The 21571-nt window shown below is 44.9% G+C and overlaps 1 long non-coding RNA gene across 1 annotated transcript in view; it reads left to right on the top strand.

The window, feature by feature from the left end:
• The window catches only part of LOC116958806 (uncharacterized), a 31061-nt gene extending 10137 nt beyond the window's left edge, over positions 1-20924 (top strand). The window contains exon 2 of the long non-coding RNA XR_012931265.1: positions 18154-20924. This is a non-coding gene — a long non-coding RNA (uncharacterized LOC116958806). The remainder of the gene's footprint in view (positions 1-18153) is intronic.
• Positions 20925-21571: the final 647 nt, after the last annotated feature.

Genomic DNA, 21571 nt, shown 5'->3' on the forward strand with positions numbered 1-21571 from the left:
CCAGATGACAAAGGTGTCATCCACGTACCTCTTCCATAAGATCGGGCGTAGAGTGGCAGTCTGGATTACGATGACCTTCAGATCGCAGTTCTTTCGCCAGCATTGACTCTTAATACCTCTCACACCACGGTTAATGGTATGGTTTACAACATGGAGTATAATAGCGCCTCGCAGCTGTCTCTCTCCCCCTCCTCTGTTCTGACCATGGATGAACTCGTCCGTCTGAACGGGGCCCGTAGCTATCCGTGTTGCTAAAGTTGAGGGTAAGAATCCACCCATTTTTTCACCATATAGCATTGTGATATATAACGACTTATTGTTGGTAGCTTAGCTTATTGGAGAATATAGAGTTTATTGATACGATTAAGGTAATTTATATTTTAGTTTTTTATTGGTTCACTATATAGTATTCATTATATATTGTATTGTATACCCAGTTACTGTGAATAGCTCAGATGTGTATGCCTTGACTTCAACATAGCCATTTCTGTGACCAGTCACTAGCTAATCACTCAGTTATTTAGTGGCTCATTGAACCATCATGTCTCCTTTTAATTAAGACATCCAAAAAGGGTAGTTTGCCATCTTTTTCGACCTCCATGGTAAATCTGATGGCTGGGTGTATGGAATTGATGTGGTCGCGGAATTTGTCTAGAGCAGGCTGGCCATGTTGCCAGATGACAAAGGTGTCATCCACGTACCTCTTCCATAAGATCGGGCGTAGAGTGGCAGTCTGGATTACGATGACCTTCAGAACGCAGCTCTTTCGCCAGCATTGACTCTTAATACCTCTCACACCACGGTTAATGGTATGGTTTACAACATGGAGTATAATAGCGCCTCGCAGCTGTCTCTCTCCCCCTCCTCTGTTCCGACCATGGATGAACTCGTCCGTCTGAACGGGGCCCGTAGCTATCCGTGTTGCTAAAGTTGAGGGTAAGAATCCACCCATTTTTTCGCCATATAGCATTGTGATATATAACGACTTATTGTTGGTAGCTTAGCTGATTGGAGAATATAGAGTTTATTGATACGATTAAGGTAATTTATATTTTAGTTTTTTATTGGTTCACTATATAGTATTCATTATATATTGTATTGTATACCCAGTTACTGTGAATAGCTCAGATGTGTAGGCCTTGACTTCAACATAGCCATTTCTGTGACCAGTCACTAGCTAATCACTCAGTTATTTAGTGGCTCATTGAACCATCATGTCTCCTTTTAATTAAGACATCCAAAAAGGGTAGTTTGCCATCTTTTTCGACCTCCATGGTAAATCTGATGGCTGGGTGTATGGAATTGATGTGGTCGCAGAATTTGTCTAGAGCAGGCTGGCCATGTTGCCAGATGACAAAGGTGTCATCCACGTACCTCTTCCATAAGATCGGGCGTAGAGTGGCAGTCTGGATTACGATGACCTTCAGACCGCAGCTCTTTCGCCAGCATTGACTCTTAATACCTCTCACACCACGGTTAATGGTATGGTTTACAACATGGAGTATAATAGCGCCTCGCAGCTGTCTCTCTCCCCCTCCTCTGTTCCGACCATGGATGAACTCGTCCGTCTGAACGGGGCCCGTAGCTATCCGTGTTGCTAAAGTTGAGGGTAAGAATCCACCCATTTTTTCGCCATATAGCATTGTGATATATAACGACTTATTGTTGGTAGCTTAGCTGATTGGAGAATATAGAGTTTATTGATACGATTAAGGTAATTTATATTTTAGTTTTTTATTGGTTCACTATATAGTATTCATTATATATTGTATTGTATACCCAGTTACTGTGAATAGCTCAGATGTGTAGGCCTTGACTTCAACATAGCCATTTCTGTGACCAGTCACTAGCTAATCACTCAGTTATTTAGTGGCTCATTGAACCATCATGTCTCCTTTTAATTAAGACATCCAAAAAGGGTAGTTTGCCATCTTTTTCGACCTCCATGGTAAATCTGATGGCTGGGTGTATGGAATTGATGTGGTCGCAGAATTTGTCTAGAGCAGGCTGGCCATGTTGCCAGATGACAAAGGTGTCATCCACGTACCTCTTCCATAAGATCGGGCGTAGAGTGGCAGTCTGGATTACGATGACCTTCAGACCGCAGCTCTTTCGCCAGCATTGACTCTTAATACCTCTCACACCACGGTTAATGGTATGGTTTACAACATGGAGTATAATAGCGCCTCGCAGCTGTCTCTCTCCCCCTCCTCTGTTCCGACCATGGATGAACTCGTCCGTCTGAACGGGGCCCGTAGCTATCCGTGTTGCTAAAGTTGAGGGTAAGAATCCACCCATTTTTTCACCATATAACATTGTGATATATAACGACTTATTGTTGGTAGCTTAGCCAATTGGAGAATATAGAGTTTATTGATAAGATTAAGGTAATTTATATTTTAGTTTTTTATTGGTTCACTATGTAGTATTCATTATATATTGTATTGTATACCCAGTTACTGTGAATAGCTCAGATGTGTAGGCCTTGACTTCAACATAACCATTTCTGTGACCAGTCACTAGCTAATCACTCAGTTATTTAGTGGCTCATTGAACCATCATGTCTCCTTTTAATTAAGACATCCAAAAGGGTAGTTTGCCATCTTTTTCGACCTCCATGGTAAATCTGATGGCTGGGTGTATGGAATTGATGTGGTCGCGGAATTTGTCTAGAGCAGGCTGGCCATGTTGCCAGATGACAAAGGTGTCATCCACGTACCTCTTCCATAAGATCGGGCGTAGAGTGGCAGTCTGGATTACGATGACCTTCAGACCGCAGCTCTTTCGCCAGCATTGACTCTTAATACCTCTCACACCACGGTTAATGGTATGGTTTACAACATGGAGTATAATAGCGCCTCGCAGCTGTCTCTCTCCCCCTCCTCTGTTCCGACCATGGATGAACTCGTCCGTCTGAACGGGACCCGTAGCTATCCGTGTTGCTAAAGTTGAGGGTAAGAATCCACCCATTTTTTCGCCATGTAGCATTGTGATATATAACGACTTATTGTTGGTAGCTTAGCTGATTGGAGAATATAGAGTTTATTGATACGATTAAGGTAATTTATATTTTAGTTTTTTATTGGTTCACTATATAGTATTCATTATATATTGTATTGTATACCCAGTTACTGTGAATAGCTCAGATGTGTAGGCCTTGACTTCAACATAGCCATTTCTGTGACCAGTCACTAGCTAATCACTCAGTTATTTCAATGCTAAATTCGCTTAGTTATTTCAATGCTAAATTCTCCTGTTTGATTTGTACTAGGTGCCTCGGTGAATGTGTATGCTCTGACGTTTAACATAGCTATTTCTGTGACCAGTTACAAGCTAATCACTCAGCTATTTCAATGCTAAATTCTATGCTAATTCCTTTGTCAAGGGGTGCCTCTGCGGATGTGTATGCTTTAACTTAGCTATTTCAATGCTAAATTCTATGCTAATTCCTTTTTCAAGGGGTGCCTCTGCAGATGTGTATGCTTTAACTTTAACATAGCCATTTCTGTGACCAGTCACAAGCTAATCACTCAGCCATTTCAATGCTAAATTATATGCTAATTCCTTTTTGTCAAGGCGCTTTGTTTCTTCTCACACAGCTTAAAGGTCGTGATCTGAGCGTGGCTTTTTCACTCCAGCGCTGTCCTACCAGACAGTCTCGTCCCTTCACCTGATGAAGGCCGCTTGTGTTGTGGCCGAAACGTCATGATAATATTATTGTGTTATTTTATTTTATCAATGTATTACTTTATTTTCATTCTACGTGACTTTACCGAAAGAACCAAAGAGGATGAATCCTTGCAGTCACGAAAGCTTTAAATCGGAATTTACTTTTTCATTATTAGGTTGATAAATATTACCTTTTTTAGCTGTGCTTTTATCACGCTGCGGCGGTCTATTGCCAGTCTGTCATGTGGCCTGCTGCCTGCTGATTAATTAACGTCAGTGCACTGCCACTATTGTCTACACTGTTAATTTACCTTTTGACCATTCTCAGTGTATGCCAGTCTATAATCTATTGCCTGATTCTTTACCTCACTCAGTGTACTGCCAGCCTTTCATGTCGACTGTATTCTGCTTTTTCAGCTGATGCCCTTGTTGCCAGCTTTTTATGTTGACTGCAGCAATGCTTATGTCATTGAGTCAGCGTACTGGCAGTCTATAATCTAGACTGTGGCCTGCTTCTCAACTTACTTGTGCGTGCTGCTGCTCTTTAATTTACACTTATTTCTGCTTATTTCTTCAATGCATTTATATTGTTTCGATTGCTCACATCACGCTATTTACTCATACGTAGTACTGCGATACTGATAGCTGTGCCATCATCGGGGATTGCTGTGCACGTCGATGTGTGTGTGCGAGTCCATGTGTGTGTCTGTCTTTTACGATGGGACAACGCCCGATGTGTGTGTGTATGTCCAAGTGTTTGTGTGTCAGTCCAAGTGTGCGTGTCAGTCCATTTGTGTGCGTATCAGTCGCTGTGTGTGTGTTAGTCCATGTGTGTGCATGGTTCCATCTGAGTGTGTAAGTCAATGTGCATTTGTGTGTCTATGTGTGTCAGTCCATGTGTGTGTGTACGTCGATGTGTGTGTCAGTCCATATGACAGGCGTCTGTGGCGTCTCCTGGCCAAAACCCCAATTGGCGGAGCCAGGAGATTGAATCTCTACCCTCGGGGCTTCTCCAGAAACAAAGAAAAGCCACTTCGTTTGGCCATGTGGAATGTTCGAATGCTCACTGCGGAGGAAAGGCTGCCACTCCTCTGTCGGGAGCTGGACCGGTACCGCCTGGATCTCTGTGGCATTCAGGAGGTCCGGTGGACCGGTTCTGGCTCCTGCCACCATGAGGGATGGACAGCCCTCTACTCGGGGCAGCAGACTGTAAAACAACAGGGTGTGGCTCTTCTTTTGAACAAAAGAATGAAGGGGGCGTGGGAGCGTGGCGGTGAGGTGTGGGAAGCTGTAAGCCCCAGGCTACTTTGGGCTCGCCTTCCCATCAATCGGAGGCGAGGATTGGTGGTCATGGTTACTTATGCCCCCACCTTAGACGAACATCCGTGGAGGGATGCAGGCAAAGCCGATGAGTCAGATGCCTTCTATGACCTGTCACAGGTGCTGGCTAAAGTGGCCCCTCGGGATAGAGTCATCTTGTTGGGTGACTTCGAATGCCCGAGTTGGTCATGATGCTGGCACCTGGTCTGGAGTGATTGGAGGGCATGGGCCGGATCAGCTCAATAACAATGGTAGGAGGCTGCTAGATTTTTGTGCAGCCCATGGGCTTGTAATTACCAACACGCTGTTCCATTATCGTCGCATCCACACAACGTCATGGATGCATGCCGGGTCCAAGCAAGAACATCTGCTGGACTACATAGTGACGGACCAGCGGATGCGAGCCCATGTCCTTGACACCAGGACCTACCATGGAGCTGATCTGCCCTCTGACCATCGACTTGTCATCTGTAAGATGCACCTGCCATTCTTCGGCTCCGGTGGTGGGTGTACACCCAGGACCCCATTCCAACCTAAAGTGGCCTGGTCTCAGTTATCTGATGAAAGTTGCAAGTGAGAAATTCATCATCACCTGCGGCTGGGGTTGCCATCGTCCCCCACTCCTCCTGATGTCGAGGGTAAATGGGCGAGGTTTAGGACTGTGACTCATGCAGCTGCAATGGCTGCTTTGGGTACACGGTCCAGACCTCCCCAGAGACCCTGGCTGACAGAGGAGGTGTTCAGGATGGTTGAGAAAAAGCGACAGGCCCACTGTCATCGGCTACAGAATCCCACGTCAGAGAATGAGTAGGCTTACCGCAGCCTTCGCTCGGAGGTTCGGGGAGCCGTGAGGCGCTGCAGGGATGGGTGGTGGTCGCGGGTTGCTGAGGATCACAAATCTCTATTTAACTCCATGAAAAAAGTAACCTGCAGCACCACACCTATTACCATCATTAGGGGAAAAAACGGTGATCCAATCTCTGACCCCCAGGAACAGCTTTGCAGATTTGCTGAGCATTTCTGTGAGGTCCTGGGGGAGGGAAAATCCCTCAGCCAGGAAAACATCGTGGCACAAAGTGAGGATGACCCTGCTGAGGCTGCGGTGCCTCATATTGGAAGAAGTCACCCCCTGTGAGTGGCTAGCTGAAGTGCCATCTGTTGAGGAAGTACTGAAGGCGATTCGGGGTCTGAGACCCGGAAAGGCAGCGGGCAGAGATGATCTCCCAAGCGAAATGCTGAGGGAGGTTGGCGTTTGTGCACAGACTGCCCTATATGACATCATAACAACAGTCTGGACCACTGGACGGGATCCGCAGGATTGGGAAGGATGCCCTGGTGGTCCCCCTCTTTCAGAGGGGGGACCGCACAGACTGTAACAACTACAGGGGCATCTCACTCTTCAGTGTGCCGGGAAAGGTCCTGGCAAGGATTATTCAACATCGCCTTGCCAGGCACGCTGAGGAGAGTCTTGCGGTGCCCCATTGCGGTTTCAGGAAAGGGCGGTCCTGCACAGATGCCATATTTTCTGTCCGTCTGCTACAGCAGAGGTGTTGAGAATTTCAGCAAGACCTACATCTCTGCTTTATTGACCTGGTCAAGGCCTATGATGCCATCAGTAGGCCTGGGCTCTGGGTTGTTCTTCGTGCTTTTGCCGTACTTGACCCTCTGCTCACGATCATTAAGGACATTCATCATGGTGAGCAGGCCCGGGTAAAACTACGTGGCCGGGAGTCCGAGCCATTCCCTGTACACCTTGGGGTGCGACAGGGATGTCCTCTGGCTCCCACATTATTTAACATCTATTTTGTCCACGTAGTTTGTGATGCCTTCAATAGCTGTACCGGGGGAATCTCCATATGGTACAGATATAATGGGAGGCTGATCGATGCCCGGGTGCGGTCAAGGGATGGCTCCCTATTGCTCAACCAGGTTATGTATGCTGATGATTTGGTAATAGCTGCTCATTCAGAGGAGGAGTTGGAGATGCTGCTGCTGAGACTGGAGCATGCCACTAAGAGATGGGGCCTTACCATCAGCCCCACCAAAACTATGCACCTGCCTGGGTATTTTGTACCATCGGACACCCCCACAACTCCCAATCGGTGATGGGGCAGCTGTGGAGAGAGTGGAGAGTTTCCCATACCTGGGCAGTGTGCTTATGACCGGCTCCAGTTTAACACCAGAGGTCTCACTCCGAATCAGTCGAACAGCAATTTCTTTTCATCGGTTGCGTAACGCTGTGTGGAAGCTACCTGGTCTGTCGCTCCACACTAAGCTTCAGGTCTTCTCGGCCACGGTCATTCCCTCCCTTCTCTACGCTTGCGAAACGTGGACCCCCCTAATGGAACATCTTCGCCGGTTAGAAACATTTAGGCTGGCCTGCCTACGATCCATCCTGGGTTTAACCAGACTGGATTGTGTGAGGAGCTCAAAAATCCTTGAAAGATCTGGGCAAGGTCCCATCGGTGAGCTCCTCCGGCGGGCAAGGCTGCGATGGCTGGGTCATGTAGCCCGCATGCCCAGCCACCGCATGCCGAAACAGCTTTTGTTCGGCCGGATCGAGGGGGCTAAACGGGCGCTGTTGGGCTAGAGAAGAGATGGAGTGATGTGGTACAGGAGGACGTGGAGTTGAGTGGACTTGCCCATGACTGGTACCAGCGGTGTCAAGATCGGCCTCTGTGGAGGAGGCTCGTGAAGGACGCTACTGGGCAGTTGGAGGTAGTCGCCCTCCAACAACAACGGAGGGCGGAGGAGCGACGCTCACAACAACGAGCGGAGCGCCGGGTGGCTAAAGCACAGCAGGTTGGCACAGTAGGGGGCACAGGTGGTGCATCAGCTAGTCATCTCAGTCATCTCAGTCAGTCGACCCGTGGCACCTGGGTCTGCCCCGTGACCTCCTGCCAGCAGACGTTCGACACTTCACGTGGCCTCAAGGTGCACATGGCCTGGCACAAGCGTCGTGGTGACGTCACCGCCACTTAGTGGCGAATGGCGGTTGTTGTTGTTGTGTTTGTTAGTCCACGTGTGTGTAAGTCCATACATGTGTGTGTCACTCGATGTGTGTGTGTAAGTCAATGCGTGTGTGAGTCAATATGTGCGTAAGTACGTCTGTTTACGTCAATGTGTCTGTGAGTCCACGTATATCTGTGTGTGAGTCGATGTGTGTGTGTCGCTGTATGTGTCTACGTCCATATATGTGTGTGTATAACTCCATGTGTGTGTATCCAAAGTCGATGTATATGCGTGTGTGAGTCCATATGTGTGTGTGTGTAAGTCCATGTGTTTGTGTGTTAGTCGCTTTGTGTCAGTGGCTCCATGTGAGTCCGTGTAAGTCCATTTATTTGCGTGTCTGTAGGTCCATGTGTGCGTGTGAGTGCATGTGTGTGCTTTATTGACCTGGTCAAGACCTATGATACCATCAGTAGGCCTGGCCTCTGGGTTCTTCATGCTTTCGGAGTCCCTCACTTTTTGCTCACGATCCTTAAGGACCTTCATGATGGTGAGCGGCCCCGCGTCAAACTACGTGGCCGTCAGTCAGAGCCATTCCCTCTACACCTTGGGATGCGACAGGGATGTCCTCTGGCTCCCACATTATTTAACATATCTTTTGACCATGTAGTTCGTGAAGACTTCAATGGCTGTACCGGAGGAATTACCATATGGTACAGATACAATGGGAGACTGATCGATGCCTGGGTGCGGTCAAGGGATGGCTCCCTATTGCTCAACCAGGTTATGTATGATGATGATTTGCTAATAGCTGCTCATTCAGAGGAGGAGTTGGAGACGCTGCTGCTGAGACTGGAGCGTGCCACTAAGAGATGGGGCCTTACCATCAGCCCCACCAAAACTATGCACCTGCCTGGGTATTTTGTACCATCGGACACTCCACCCCCACAACTCCCAATCGGTGATGGGGCAGTTGTGGAGAGAGTGGAGAGTTTCCCATACCTGGGCAGTGTGCTTATGACCGGCTCCAGTTTAACAGCAGAGGTCTCACTCTGAATCAGTCGAGCGCCATTATCTTTTCATCGGCTGCGTTAAGCTGTGGAAGCTACCTGGTCTCTCGCTCTGCATGAAGCTCCAGGTCTTCTCGGCCACGGTAATTCCCTACCTTCTCTACGCTTGCGAAACGTGCACCCACCTAATGGAACATTTTCGCCGATTAGAAACATTTAGGCTGGCCTGCTAACGATCCACCCTGGTTTTAACCATATGTGTGTGTGTGTGCGTGTGGGTCGATGTCTGTGTGTAAGTCCATGTGTGTGTCTGCCTTTTTCGCCCGGGCAACGCCGGGCACTTCCCGCTAGTGTACTTATAAACGACGGATTGTTATCACTCGGTGAGCCGCGATGCCTTCACGGCCACTGATTGGTCACGTATTTGAGGACTTGTTAATGATTTCTTGTTAATGATTCGTGTATTTTTTTAGTTATATTGATTGGTTGAGTGGGCCAGTGTAAGGAATCAATTATTTGCGTCGAGCAGACGCCAGGTGATGTGGTGGCAGTGTGGGGTAGAGTGCATATCATACGAATGGCGGGGTCTTCCCCCACAGCAGGTGGACGAGTTAACACGGTGCTGTCGGCGCGATGATCCGTTGGCAGGTGGCACTAACAGCTCGTCCGCTGCAGCTAGAACGGTGTTCGCCATCGGCGTCGCTTGGTGGTGCTCTCTCTGGCGATGAACGCCCTCTGGTGGCTGATGCTGGGATTCTCGTCAGCTTAGCTATCACTGCAGTGACTCTTGAGAGTCGAGGTTCAGAGCGGAATGCTTTTAGAGCGATACTTCTTCTGATGGTGCTGCATTAGCACGGCGTAGCATGTCGCTAAGTAGCGAGTCTCGCCATTCTGGCGATTGTAGAGCCTTCTGCGTCGGTGGTTGGCTGGTCTTCAGGTTGGTCGCCGTCTTCTTCCGCTGGCTGATACTTAGCTGATCTGCTGGTCGCTGATAGATTCAATGCTCGCGGGCCTCTCTTTTATGTCAAAATTTCTCCTTCTGGCTCCGCCTTCTCACAAGGGGCGGAGCTCCTTTTGATCTAGCTGTGTGTCGTGGGATTGGGATGTTGGGATTGGGATATTGGCGTAATGAGTCATCAAAGCATGGTTTCGTCACCTCCCTCAAGCCATCCCGCCATCAAGAGGGCCCAGATACTTCAAATCGTCCCGAAGGCGTCCCTCTGTCTGCATTATACCATTCTGCGGGGAGGGGGCGAACCTTCTCGTCCGGTCGAGCCCTCCCTGTGTGGCTTTCTCTACGCACAAAGGGTGGGTTAAGGCTTTTAAAGTTAACATTTATTCCATCATAGTTTGGTACCGTACCACTCGCAGTTATGATTCTGTCTGTGACTCAAGGTATTGTAGTAGTTTTCCATCGTGGTATTTGATTTTTATTTTCACGAGGAGCTGATCTCTTGAGCATATGCATATTCTTATCACGTGCTGTGGGAAGACAAAGACGGTCGGGAGGCTCTCTCTCTCTCTCTCTGGCTAGCCCTCGGTTTAACGTCGCTCAAATATCATTTTATGTTTAACAAGGTTTGTGATTTACTCCATCATCCTGACCCTTCCTCAGTAGTATTAATTTTCGTTTCCCCGTCTGTATACAGAGATTCGCGTTGTGGTGATGGAGTTATTATTTTTATATCCTGAGTTTAAGGTGTAAGTTCCTTGACTGTTGGAATTTGTATTCCTTGGTGTTTGCAAGGTAGGGTAGCGGGCAAGGTGCATCGTAATTTTAGGTGAATAATGTTAGTATTCATTTTCGATTTAAAGCTTTCATGACTGCAGGGATTCATCTTCTTGGTTCTTTCGGTAAAGTCACGTAGAATGGAAATAAAATAATAAAAATAAAACATGATCAAATAAAGTTCTCACGACTGTCCAGAAGACAGCGCTTGAGTGAACACTGCCAAGCATGGACAGCGTCTTTTAAGCTGTGTAGGAGGAATTAACATATGAATTAGCATGTTAATATGAGGGACAAGCTTTGGAACGGAGGAGGGGGGGGGTAAAAAAGAAGAAAACAGCTACGGTGCGCTGCTCTATCCTGTGTTGCGTTATAACTATGCTATAAACTGGACTACTATACAATACAAAGTATAGGGTAGTGTCTTGTAACGCATTGTATAATTCAAAGGTGGAATTTGTCTATGGATATGATATTATACCATGTAGTTTAGATTGGAAGGTATAATATTGTATTGTATAGTAGTCCAGCTTATAGCATAGTTATAATGCAACACAGGACAGAGCAGCGCACCGTGGCTGTTTTCTGATTTTTACCCCCCCCCCCCTCCTCCGTTCCGAAGCTTGTCCCTCATAGTAACATGCTAATTCATATGTTAATTCCTCCTACACAGCTTAAAAGACGCTGTCCATGCTTGGCAGTATTCACTCAAGCGCTGTCTTCTGGACAGTCCTGTTTCTTCACCTGAAGAAGGCTACTTGTGTTGTGGCCAAAACGTCGTGAGAATTTTATTATGTTTTATTGTTAGTATTAATGTTATGTATGACACTGTATTGTGGCCGGGCTTTTCAGTTAATTACTTGTCCGCTCAGCTTCGCTGTCTGGAAGCTGCCAGGGGAATTCCTTTGATCTCGCTCTGATGTTAAATTCCTTTCTCTCCTGTGCTGCGGGAAGACAAAGGTGGCCGGGGTCTCTCTGGAACACAGTTTATCCTGGTTTCGTAAGCTTGACCTGTTTGCCTCATCTCTTCTGGACAACCCTGGATTTAACACTGCATCATTAATATTGTTTATGTTCCCCAAGATTCGTGATTTAACATTGTATTAACTTTGCTCCTCGTCTGTATGCTGGAGGTCCGTGCTATTATGTGTGAGTTATCATTTATTTTATTTTATTCCTGATGTCCTGAGGTTAGAGAATTCGTTTTGACTTAGGACTACCCTGACTACCAGAACTATTCACTCCAGCGCTGTCCTACCAGACAGTCTCGTCCCTTCACCTGATGAAGGCCGCTTGTGTTGTAGCCGAAACGTCGTGAGAATATTATTGTGTTATTTTATTTTATCAATTTATTATTTTATTCTCATTCTACGTGACTTTACCGAAAGAACCAAAGAAGATATTCTTGGTGCTTCGGTCAGGTCGTGTAGAAAATTATTAAAGGTGAACTTAACATTTAGTATCGAATTAATAAATGGGTAATGATTCACTGATGTAGATTGTGGCCTGGTTTTTAATTGGAGCGAGTGTGATGATCGATAATGTTAGCTTATTCTTGTTGTTGAATTTAGAACTTTAACCGTTGTTTTAATAGCAAATAAGAGGAAAATTGTTTAAACTCGCTTGTCCCTGGCGTCGGTTTGTCTACCCACTCCCGGAGGGAGTCTTTGATGCCCGGAATTTTCCTCCCGCTTCGTTAGTGGTTCCTTGGTTTATTACCCTTTATGGCTCATCTCCTGGCCGTCTGTTGTTTGTGAGGGGAGGGGGGTCTGTGTCCCCCCTTTTACCCCGGAATTTATGGTTTAATGGCCCTGTTATGACCTCCATCTACTGTTTGCTGTGAAGCTGGGTTTGTTATTTAGGTATTTCGGTTACTATAAAAATATATATCGGCAAATATTATTATTGATTTCATTGTGGAAAAAGGGCCGTATACAACAGAGCGAGTGGATACAGTCTTTTGACCGTGCACAATACGTGTGACGAAGTGATAGAGTATGTGAACAGGCGAATATATAACTTTAGAAAACGCTCGTTTTTGTGCAACTAAGAAATAAAGAAACAGTTTGATTTAAGACACCTCAAACACGCGTCAGACTTATTGCTCCCACAAGTTTAAGGCGTAGCTTATTTTCTGGTACAAGAAAGCTGCTCCTACAATGGCTACTTAATGAGATGGAATTAGGGAATCTTATTCTGTACCTGGAGAATTTCATCACGAAATGGGGACTTGCATATGTTCCACGAAAATAAATCACCTCCCTGGGAATTTCATGTTATACAACACTGCACCTGCTCAACTCTCTATTAATAATCAGGCAATTCTATAAGTGTTGGAGGAGCTCCCATACTTGGTTAATGTGTTCACGACCAGCTCTGGTTTTGCAGCCAAAGTCTCACTTAAAATTAGTTGAGCAGCATTCTTTCATTAGACTGTGTAATACTGTTTGGTACTGGCAAAGGAGGTCCCATGATGTAGATGCTCACCGAGCTCTCAATATTCTGATAGTGCATTGTCTTTGTGCTGTACGCCTTTTGGCGTCCTCTGGTCTAACACCGTTTGAGATGAGGCTCAAAAGAAAGCTGTCTGGTGTGGACCAATCAGTTTCAAAGACAATGCATATATTATCAGTGTTTTTTTTTGCATTCTGACCACAAGCAGTGGTTAACGCAGACATGATTGTAAAAGGTTTCAGTTTGGTGGTTTAACATCTTAACACCTGGTTTGTTGCCAGAACAAAAGGGGACAAACCCATTATCATGTGTGGAAGGTGCCTAGAATTTTGCTCCATACAAAGCTGTGAGTGTCCATCGCCAAGGTCTAGTCCATCTGAGACAAATTTAAGGCCACTTACATGGCGTTAAATTGCACCTATCATGGTATTGGCACTGTGATAAGGTTACTTCCAATTAGTCATGAATAGTGGATTTTTTTTTCGAATATGTTAATGATCTATGTGAAATGTACGTGTATTTAATAGTTTATCTTTATGGGCAGCAGTGGTGCAGTTATTTCATTACATTATGAACTCAACAAATAGATTGATTATTGCCAACAGCAAACACGATTGACAAGTGAAAGCTGAACTTATTGTAGGCCTCTGCTATGTCGATTGATCTTAAATTAATTACATGGTGAAGTGAGGAAGCATTAATACTGAGCAGATGAAGGCGCAAGGAATGGTTCTGGACACACCACCACCTATTTCCCATGCCAGTGTGTGACAGTGTCAAGATTGTATTTGTAGTAAAGTATATTAACCATTGAACAAGGAGCTTAAATCAAAAGAATAGTTTATTTTAGTTTTCCTCTGGAACTTTTTGTAAGAATGGAAATGGTCAGGAAAATATCTCAGCACATATGCAGCTGAAGTTAGATCTGTTCATCCGAGCATTCAAGAAAATCTGAGCCTGGCTTCACACCTCGAAATTTCGATTGAACATTACTTTATCCACCTCCATGTGGCAATGTCCGAGCTCTCCCTAGCTTACATTTACAAGCAAATTTCTTACATTGACATGCTAATCTCACAATACAATGGCCACCCCCACAACTTCGTTTATCAAGATGTCTCCTAAATTTTGATTTAAAGCTTTCGTGACTGCAGTAATTCATATTCTATGTTTTTTCGGTAAAGTCACGTTGAAGAGAAACAACAAAATAATAAAATATGTATAAAACAATAAAAAAATTCTCACGACGTTTCGACCATAACTCAAACGGTCATCTTCAGGTGTGTTGGTTTGCATAAATGTATTTTTAAACGGCGCATTTATTTATTTATAAAAAACGTTAGCGTCACGCGCAGCGATTTGGCAGTTTACCCAGGACTAGTCCATCTATATTTTGAAAAGAGGAGGGGGGAGACGAATTTTTTTATAATGTATGCTGTCTGAAAGCCAATGTAAGCGTGAACAATCAATTAAGAACTGAAATGGTTTATCAAATCTTTCCAATGATTGCTAAGATAGAATCCATCTTCTTGGTTGAAATTGTCTGTGCTTGTATATGTGGATAGCCACATGAACGAATCTCTCATGGAAGCCAGATGGCTTACAAAGAACCTCTGTCTTGGAAAAGTCAATGGCATGTGAGCCTACTGAATTAGAACAATGATCTGCTACGGCCGAGGTGTTGGTCCTACCGTGTTTAAGGTCTGCTTTGTGTTCACGAATGCGGTCCGAGACATGGCGTTTGGTTTCTCCAATGTAACTACTACCACAGAGGCAACTTAGTTTGTAGACACCAGGGTATTGTATGTCCGGAATCACATCTTTTACAGACGGAACCAGATCACGGATTTTATGTAATGTGTTGAAACGGACCTGGATCTTGTGTTTATTCAAGATTTTGGAGATATTTTTTGTGATCCCAGCAATGTAGGGTAAAGTGGTGGTTTTGAAAGGCTCCTCAAGAGGGTTCTTCTTCATGGTTTGAGTGATAGCTTTGCGGATTGTATAGTCGGAGTAACCATTAGCCCTAAGAGCTTGGTGTACGTGCTTGAGTTCACTGCTTATGTGTTCCTAGTGGGAATCCGGTTTCAGATAAGCATCCGTATGGGTAGCTTTCCTGTAGACAGAGTGGCTCATTGAACCATCAGGTCTCTTTTTAATTAGGACATCCAAAAAAGGTATCTTGCCATCTATTTCGACTTCCATGGTAAATCTGATGGCTGGGTATATGGAATTGATGTGGTCGAAGAATTGGTCTAGAGCAGGCCGGCCATGTGGCCAGATGACAAAAGTGTCATCCACGTACCTCTTCCATAAGGTTGGGCGCAGAGTGGCAGTCTGGATGGTGTCAGTCTCAAATTTCTCCATGAAAATGTTAGCTATAACTGGAGAAAGGGGGGAGCCCATTGGGGTGCCCTTAGTTTGTTTGTAGAAAGTTCCATTCCAAGTGAAGTATGTATTGGTTAAACAGTGTCTCGCCAGGGGGGGGTACCTCAGTGTTTAGTCCTTGATGAACCAAGTTTTCAATGATTGCAATGGTGTCAGGTACAGGAACCTTGGTGAATAAGGAAACTACATCAAAACTGACAAGCAGGTCGTCTGGGGACAGGGAAATACCCTTGATTGTCGATACCAGGTGAGTAGAATTTTGTACCGCAGAGGTGGTCTTTCCAGTGAAAGGACGCAGGATTTCAGACAAAAAACGAGCTAGTTTGTAGGTGGGGGAGCTGATAGTAGAGACTATGGGACGAAGAGGTGTATCAACTTTATGTATTTTTGGTAAGCCGTATAATCTTGGTGGCCTGGCAGCAGAAGGTTTCAACGAAAACTGTTTAGATTGATCAATTAATGCGGTTGAATCAGAAATTATTTTGTTGGTTTGTGTGACGAGGCTGTTGGTGGGATCTCTTTTTATTTTTGTATAACTACCATCGTCGAGTAATTCTTTAATTTTGTTGTTGTATTCTATTTTATCCATGATGACAGTAGCATTGCCTTTGTCAGCTGAGAGAACTACAATATCATTCCTCTTTTTTAATTTATATAATTCTAAACGCTCATCTTTGCTGAGGTTGCTAGCTGGCATCTTAGCGTTTTTGAGGGTTGCAGCGATTTCAGATCTTGCTACGTCTGCAGCGATGTGACCCAGGCCCCTGAGAGCAACGTCTACTTGGGCAATTATATCATTAACTGGTATGTGTTTAGGTGTGACTGCAAAGTTTAGACCTTTAGCTAAAACGGATTTCAGACCATCGGAAATAGAACTGTTACTGCGATTAATTACGACTTTATTAACGTCTAACTTTTTGGTGTGTGGGTCCGGTCTTTTGTTGAAGAGGAGGTTAAATTTGGAAATCAGGTTTTCCTTACATTTGGTCGACATAGTAGCAGCTGAAGAGGCAGTCATATTGTCTACATGTTCCCAATCCGATGTGGACATTATTGCCGTCAATGATAAGTGTGATTTGTAGAGTGTCTTGTCTAACTGATCTAGTTCTGTGCGTATAAGTCTGATTTTTTCTGAGATAAGAGCTAAGCTGGTTTTGAAAAGAATTCGTTTCGCATTAGAAGAAGTTACAGCAGCAGAGGTCAGTGTAAATGCGATTGGTATTACCCCAGAGTTTCGGCATCTCTTCAGGAAGGTGAGAGACTCGATCAGCTGAGCTTTCTTATCCCGGAGTTTGTTGAAGGATCTTAAAGTTACGTGAAAAAAAAAAAGATCTCCAAAATCTTGAATAAACACAAGATCCAGGTCCGTTTCAACACATTACATAAAATCCGTGATCTGGTTCCGTCTGTAAAAGATGTGATTCCGGACATACCATACCCTGGTGTCTACAAACTAAGTTGCCTCTGTGGTAGTAGTTACATTGGAGAAACCAAACGCCATGTCTCGGACCGCATTCGTGAACACAAAGCAGACCTTAAACACGGTTGGACCAACACCTCGGCCGTAGCAGATCATTGTTCTAATTCAGTAGGCTCACATGCCATTGACTTTTCCAAGACAGAGGTTCTTTGTAAGCCATCTGGCTTCCATGAGAGATTCGTTCATGAGGCTATCCACATATACAAGCACAGAGACAATTTCAACCGAGAAGATGGATTCTATCTTAGCAATCATTGGAAAGATTTGATAAACCATTTCAGTTCTTAATTGATTGTTCACGCTTACATTGGCTTTCAGACAGCATACATTATAAAAAATTTCGTCTCCCCCCTCCTCTTTTCAAAATATAGATGGACTAGTCCTGGGTAAACTGCCAAATCGCTGCGCGTGACGCTAACGTTTTTTTATAAATAAATAAATGCGCCGTTTAAAAATACATTTATGCAAACCAACACACCTGAAGATGACCGTTTGAGTTATGGTCGAAACGCCGTGAGAATGTTTTATTGTTTTATATATATTTTATTATTTTGTTGTTTCTCTTCAACGTGACTTTACCGAAAAACTAAGAATAAGATGTCTCCTATCTTACATTTACATGCAAATTTCATATCTAGCCCCACCCACTGACCCTTTGGCTACACCCATCTCTGACCTTTAAATCCCTGCCTTAGCAGTGCTCCTGCCATATGTTTTTCCTGCCTCAGCAGCTCTCACCTGATGACGATTGCTTGTGTTGCGATCTAAACGTCATGATATTATTATTTTATTATATTTTTTCTATCTACGTGCCTTTAACGAAGGACCCAAAGAATATTAATTTATTCATTTCTGCAAAATAAAAATAGTATTATTTTCAACACCCTTTGCTATGTTAGCTGAATTTTTCTTAAATAAATATGCCTTTCGTAGCTAGACAGCCTAAATTGTGTGCTTGGAGATTTGAAGATACTCGGGCTTCCGGGCATGTTTCTGACAACTTGCCCTCATTGTGTACCTTAACAGCCCGTGTGATGAATTGAGGAATATCATTAATATATTATTAAGTCTAGACGTGTGACTGTGTATGTATTCATTCCTCTCTGCCTCGATACTGACGTAGATGGTGTGGATATGTTTTTTTCTGTCTGCAGCTGACGCTTCCTCTGATACTTGCTCTGCAGAATTGGTCTGATTGAGCAAAGGCACTCGGCGCAGCTCGGTACAAAAAGGAAACATTGCGACCAGTGTGCATACAGCATGGATCGTACTGGAAATTTGACACAGCACCAGAGTACTCACACAGGAGAGAAACCCTTCAAGTGCACTGTGTGCGGGAAGACATTTTCATGGCCATCAGCTCTTCAGATCCACCACAGATCACACACAGGAGAGAAACCTTTCAAGTGCAGTTGGTGTGAGAAGGCATTTTCAAGTTCATTTTATCTTAAAATGCACCAGAGAACACACACAGGAGAGAAACCCTTCAAGTGTAGTGTGTGTGGGAAGGCATTTTCAATTTCATTTTATCTTAAAATGCACCAGAGAACACACACAGGAGAGAAACCCTTCAGGTGCACTCTGTGCGGGAAGGCGTTTGCACAGTCATCTACTCTTCAGAACCACCAGAGAACACACACGAGAGAGAAACCTTTCAAGTGCAGTGTGTGTGGGAAGGAATTTTCAGGTTCATCGCATCTTGAAAGACACCAGAGAACACACACAGGAGAGAAACCCTTCAAGTGCACTATGTGTGAGAAGGCATTTGATTGGCCATCAGTTCTTCATAGACACCAGAGGACACACAGGCATCAGAAGATCCCCAAGGAATGTAGTCTGAAATCGACTTGTGAAAGTCAAAGTGCTGCAATGAGCCCATCCCTCCTGAAAAAAGAACCAGAAGTAAATTCCAGCTTGGACACTATGAATTGTATCAAGGTGAAATTTGAAGAGACGAAGGTGAAATGTGAAGTGATGGTGACAAGCGAAGAAGTGAAGGTAAAATGTGAAGAAGTGATGGTGAAGAGCGATGAAGTGAAAGTGAAATGTGAAGAAGTGATGGTGAAGAGCAAAGAAGTGACAGTAAAATGTGAAAATGAAGATTCAACTGCAAAATCGGACCTTCACATCGATGGAGGCAACGTGAAGCAGGAGGAGAATTCTGACTGTGAAGCAGAGCGTGGCAACTCCGAGCAGTTTGTGGAAGTGGAGGTGTGGGTGGACTTCTTAGACAATACAAAGTAAAATAGAGTCCGGGTAGATGAGTAAGCTTGAGACAATGGAGCTGCAATAGATTCACCTTTGTCACAGGTCTTTAATGAAAAGAACGTGAAGTTTAACACTCAATTTCTAGGTTCAACCCTGCAAAGGAAGAGCGGCCAGTATTTGCGGACCTGGCGGTTGGGTAGATCTCTATCCAGGAGCCAGAGCCAAGCATTCACAATGTTTTCATAATATTAGCATTTATCTGGTGCTTGCTTAGTCGCCTCAGCAAATCGGAGTGTTGTATCACATCTCATCACACACACTTGAACAGCATGTTGCATATATGCCTTTTCCAAAATTTTATATTAATAGTGATTCTGCCTATTTTTTGTAATAATTTTGATCGGGATGTAGCGCTTGGGCACGGAAAGGGTCAGTCCCCCCCCTCCGCTGCCTCCTCCCTTGCCACACAAAAGACAACTAGAGGATAATTACTCACAAGCCTGCTGGGGACTTCATAAAATGTAATAAAAAAACGGCAAACCCAAGGGGGGCTAATGAGATTCTGCGGGTAATCCCCGGCCGCCATAAAGGAAACAACCCACAATAAAACAAACATAAGGCGGAAACAGCAGGGGTCAAGAACCTCCCTTGGACAGTGAAATCCACCGAAGGGCAGTTAATCATTATGAGCTGACTGGGGTTTTTAAAATACAACAAAAAGGTTTGAAGCTTAGCTATATCTTCAACCTCAGGATATCAAAATATAACTTGAAAGAAGCACGGATCCCTGGTGATACAGATGGGGAACAAAGGTTAATAAAATCCTCAGAATATTCTTGGTAATAACTATGGTATACCACAAATCTTGGTTAAGCATGAACCAAATCATAATTATGACAGTTTGACCTATGGGCATTCAGAAGAGATACAATGCAAAATATGTCAATCACACACGACCAAGATAATACGTATTCCAGAGGATCAGAGCCTCACTGACTGCCTTGGTCTTCCAGTAGCTCACAGCACATGGTAGCAGTAAATTATGTATGCAGGGGGCGCCTCCCCCTAATATATCAAATACCACGCAAGAATTCCAAACCGTGACGTGAGTGCTGTGAACTCTGCTCAAAACGTACTTTGAGTCGCTTGCAGAGTCAAAACTGCAGAAAGTGGTACGGTTCCAAGCTATAAGAAGTGTACTTTTTTATACTTTCAACCCGTGATGAGAGGACGGAAAACATGGCGACAGCAAAACACACCCTTACACAATAGGTCACGACTTCAAAGTCACAGTGCCCCTTTTTGAGAGAGACCGCAAGTCTGATACAAAATTTTTTTTACATTTCCAACCCATGATGGGAATGTGGGGAACGCTGCCCAAAATGTGAATGGAAACATGGCGGTAATAAAGACATCCGGACAACAAACAGCCCAAGCGACTTCAAAAGGAAAATAGCTACCCCTTTGTGAGGAAAAAGCCTGAGGTGGAAAAATTCAGATAAGGAAGAACGCAAGAACATAAATCAGTACTGCTCAAAGAATCGCTTAACTGCGACTGTGGAGAAATCCAAACCATCGAGCACGTCACCGATGAATGCTCCATCCATGCACATCCTGGCGGTATCGCTGAAATCCACACTGTCAACCACATCATTGGACTGGATGAGGAACCTTTGCATTAATTTATGACGATCATTAAAAATTAAACCGTTGCTTTTCACAATGCCATACGAAAGACGAAGTACTGAGTGGCAGGCTCCGGGGATTGCCCTCGTGACTGGCAAATTCATAAGGAGCTCTGCATCAGCAGAAGCCCGGCATCATGGAGAGGTTTTTTTGCATCATTGAGAGAGGCTGCCAGCCAAGGCTGGTGCTCCCAGTATTACAATACAAACGTGGGGAAGAGTGCAGTAGCATTACTATTCCCGGTGGTGAGGTCACTGTGTACAGCCAACACATACGATCATAGAGTGACAATCGTTCCGATTGTGCTCCAATCAAAGTCAACCCTTTGAGGGAAAACTGGTGCAACCACAATTGTGAGAGTGCCCCTTTAAATCGAAACCCACAGGCGAAGTTTAGTTGATCTGTAGCGTGTCCTCTGTGCAGCACGAGTCGTACAGACAACTGAAAGAGGGGGGGGGGGGGGGAGACGACAGGCGCTGTTTCTCCAAGTCGCTCCAAAGTCTACAAGGATCAACAGTGTCTGATGCCAAGGGGGGTGACGCACAGCAACCAGCGGACGAGCTGCGAGCGGTGTCTGACGACGAGATGATCGCGCACATCGACGCAGACTGAGCCAGACCCATCATCCCTGCCAGCACGGGCACCGCTGACATCGTGTCCAGCGTGCCAACTCGGCAA

This window comes from Petromyzon marinus, chromosome 83, assembly GCF_048934315.1.
Source record: "Petromyzon marinus isolate PM22_M1 ecotype Great Lakes invasive population chromosome 83, UKy_Petmar_22M1.pri1.0, whole genome shotgun sequence".
In the NCBI taxonomy this organism is placed as follows: domain Eukaryota; kingdom Metazoa; phylum Chordata; class Hyperoartia; order Petromyzontiformes; family Petromyzontidae; genus Petromyzon; species Petromyzon marinus.